General features: G+C 37.1%; 1 protein-coding gene across 1 annotated transcript in view; it reads left to right on the plus strand.

The window, feature by feature from the left end:
* Nucleotides 1-2,769: 2,769 nt before the first annotated feature.
* LOC106882226 (QRFP-like peptide receptor) overlaps nt 2,770-4,201 on the plus strand; it is a 43,775-nt gene continuing 42,343 nt past the window's right edge. The window contains exon 1 of the mRNA XM_014932824.2: nt 2,770-3,021. The gene's annotated coding sequence lies outside the window, so the exon portion shown is untranslated. The remainder of the gene's footprint in view (nt 3,022-4,201) is intronic.

Below are 4,201 nucleotides of genomic sequence, written 5' to 3' on the forward strand. Positions count from 1 at the left end.
TTTTTAAGCTGGGAAAAGCACCCTTTCCTGAAGTTAGCACAATTTCTTGCAATATTCTCAACGTTTTCTTTCTTAATATGTAGACATTTCAAATTATCTTCGAATTTGTACTCATACCATAGAAATGGCTGGCCTACATTGCATTGTGAATTTACAAGCTGACCATAAATAATTTGTTTTGCTATTCAACCATTATTCATGTGAAAGATGTAACCACACCATTACATCTGAGACTTGATTAAGAAACTTTCTATACTGGGTTTGTGTGTTTGTGTGTGAAGGAACCATTTGTAATCTTCGAAACATATGTTGGAAATAAAAGAATTCATTTAACATATGCGTATTACTCCATTTATTAATTTTTTATATATGTAGGTATGTACATATATGTATGGATATATGCACATATTTATATATTATTTATATTATTATATGATCGAACGCCACGCATCCTTTTCCAAGTATGTATGTATGTGTGTGTGTATGTATGTATGTATGTATGTATGTATGTATGTTACACTTCTTTCACTTGTTGGGCTTCAGCCATGCTGGAGCACTACCTTGAAGGATTTAGTCAAATGAATAAACCCCAGTACTTACTTTTTAAAGTCTATTGGAGTCATTTGCTGAACTGCTAAGTTATGGGAACATAAACAAACCAACACCATCTCTCTTGCACTTTTGCTATCTCCCACTCTATCTCTCCGTTGTTCTTCCCTCTGGCTGGGTAGCCATGTATCTCCTCTACTGTAACATACCTGTTTCTGCCCTCATTCTTGATCACTCTCTCTCTCTCCCCTTCTCTTGCTCTTCCCTCTGATTAGGTAACCATGTATCTCCTCCACAGCAGCACACCTGTTTCTTATTAACTGTCTCTTGCTAACTCTGTTTCTTGTTAACTCTCCCCTCCCCTCCCTCTCTCTCTGGGTAACCATGTATCTCCTCTTCAACAGTACACCTGTTTCTGCTCTCATTCTTAATCTCTCCCCACCTCTCTCACTCACCCCCCACCTCCTTTTCTTGTTCGTACCATTTTTTCAACTTTACTCCTAGAGCCCAACATATACCATTTTGGAATTAGGCTGACTCCATGAGTAAATTAAAAATATTCTGGTCCAAATCCAGACCTGCAATCCTGAAATTTTGGATTCCTCTGTTTTCATTACTGCAATTGTTTTCAGCAATTTTTTTACATGATTTTTCTTGCAACGAATCTGATCATCATTGGGATATGACTCTGGAGGAAGCAATTGCAACAAATTCTCCAAAACAAGTCAGATATCTGTTTGCAGATCTTCCCATTCGGGGTCAGTTGCTTAAAAGCTGTATACTAATTTTGTGTGTCTTTGTGTCTGTACTTGTCCCCATCACCACTTGACAACTGGTATTGGTATGTTTATGTCCCCGTAACTTAGCAGTTTGGCAAAAGTGAGTGATAGAATAAGTACCAGGCTTTAAAAAAAAAAGGAACTGTGGTCAATTCATTTGACTAAAATTCCCAGCATGGCCACTGTCTAATGACTGGAACAAGTAAAAAAGATAAAAAGATGTGTGTGTGTATGTGTGTGTGTGTGTGTATCAAACATAAATTGAAAACAGAACACAAAGGATATCCTTTGTGTTCTGTTTTCAATTTATGTTTGATATATTCTTTCACCTCTGCTACTATCTGGCATATACAGGTGCTTACACTTATCAAATATTACCTCTAAACTTACAGTATATATATATATATATATATATATATATATATATAGTATAAAGAAAACAGAAAATGGAGAAGGACTGATGAACTAATTAATTAATAACAAATAACAATTGATGTAAGTCAATTGTTAATCAGTACTTCTCCATTTTCTGTTTTCTTTAAATTTTGATTCTTGATAAACCTTTGTCCTCACCTATAATTTATGAACATAATATGTTTGCATATGTATGGCCCATGCTTTAATATAGGTAATATACCGGTAGTCTGATGGATGCTTCTATTGCTTAGACGGTTATTTTAAGCTCTTACTCAACTAACCTCTGTGTGTGTGTGTGTGTGTGTGTCAGTGGCGTATGGTAGTTGTCACGCCCAGTGCCACCAAATTCCAACCAGGGGTATAACAAAAGTGTTACATTAAAATTTGTGATTAAACTAATGAGTAAGGCTAATATTTATAATGAATTTGCCATTTTCAATGGTTGTGCAGCACACCCCTAACACATATATATATATATACACACACACACACACACACACACACACACACACACACACACACACATGCATACATAATCATTATGTGTATATGCATACATATATTTCATTAGGATTATAATTTCTAGTATTAAAAAGTGTCTGGCACATCACTTCAAAGATTTTAGTTGGCACTTATCTATATATTGTTTGTACAGAAGGTGTTCCTGGGAAATTTTCTGATGTGATCAGTTCTTTAGACAACTATTACGACGGTGACGGTGATGGGGATGATGGTGGTGGGTTTTTGCTTCAGTGCATTAGGGGAACACCTGTCTGATCTATGCTGTTATTGATAGTGATGGTGATGGTGGTAGTAATTGTGCAACGGACCCAACTCAAGGAAATACCCTCATGCTTCCTCCCTCATTCTAATTCACACTCAGTCGTTACTCTACAACTCACAACAAAACTATAACTCTATAACTGCATCCCAACACGGGTTTGTCTCTGCTGCATCCACCACCACCACCACCACCGCATCAATACTACTACTACTACTACTGCTGCTGCTGCTGCTGCTGTTGCCATCATCATCAGTATCAGTGGCGCCCTCATTGCCACATTATCTTTCACCACCACCATCACCACCACTACGAACAACAGCAACAACAACAATAACACCAACAACCTGTTTCCAGTTCATCTGAAACTAGCTCCAATATTTGCCAGGTGATGCTTTCGCAGCCATTCAAGTTATTTCGGCAAAACCAATACAACTGAACAACAACAACAACAACAACAACAACTGTGTTTTGTTCCTCTATCAAAATCGTCCGGTAAATATCAAAGAAACTTCTCTCTTTTATCGTCATCGCCATTTTCATCATTAACATTGTCATCACTACCATCGCCATAATCATCGTTGTCATCATCATCATCGTCATCATCATCATCATCATCATCATCATCATCGTTATTGTTATCAACACCGTCGTCCTCATTTTCCACCGACCTTTTTCTTTGCCTTCTCCTTCCCATCATCATCATCATCATCATCATACATGTTATCATCCACTGTCTTGCTATTGTTCTTGTTACTCTTCTTTTTCTTCTTTTTTTCTTCTTTTTCTTCTTCTTCTTCTTCTCCTTCTTCTTCTCCTTCTTCTTCTTCTTCTTCTTCTTCACAGGCTTCATTCGTTCATTCATTCATTCATTCAGTCATTCACATATTTGTTTATTCATTCAATTCTTAGAGCAAACCCATCCGCCTAGCAACAAACTATTATTATTATTATTATTACTACTACTACTACTGCTGCTGCTGTTGCTGCTACTGCTGCTTTTGCTGTTCTTCTTCTTGTTGCTGTTAATGATAATGATGCTTCAGCAATTATTGTTATTACTGATAACAATGTTATATTTCGTCTGCTGTTAGCGATGCTGTTGATAGCGACAATGACAATGATGACAACGATCACCACCATCATAATGATGGTGTGTGTGTGTGTGTGTGTGTGCGTGCGTGCGTATATTTGTCTGTTTGTCTATGTCTGTGTGTATTGTTGTTGTTGTTGTTGTCGTTGTTTTTGTTGTTGTCGTCGTAGCCACTGGCCTGGATAATCGAATCGGGTTTTCTCCCTGCTCTTATAAAGCTATGACAGTATTAAACAATTACAACCGAACGATGAAGATTTTCCATGAGATGTGTATTTTGCCATTCATTGTTACACACACACACACACACACACACACACACACAAAGGAATCCCAAAGAGAAAAGGTGATTCCTAAATTGTCCTCGTCCTCACCCTCACCTCACCCCACATCATCTTTTCTGAAGACAAAACACCAATAGTTCTTCTTTGTTTTATTTACTAGCAGACATTTATGTGGCCATGGTTCTTCATTGAACAAATATTTCTCGAATATTTCCATTTTTGGCCAATTCTCTCTCTTCTTTGTCTTCAGGTAATTTCTACATATTTAAAAAGGTTTTTACTTACGTGGGCGTACACA

This window comes from Octopus bimaculoides, chromosome 24, assembly GCF_001194135.2.
Source record: "Octopus bimaculoides isolate UCB-OBI-ISO-001 chromosome 24, ASM119413v2, whole genome shotgun sequence".
Classification (NCBI taxonomy): Eukaryota; Metazoa; Mollusca; class Cephalopoda; order Octopoda; family Octopodidae; genus Octopus; species Octopus bimaculoides.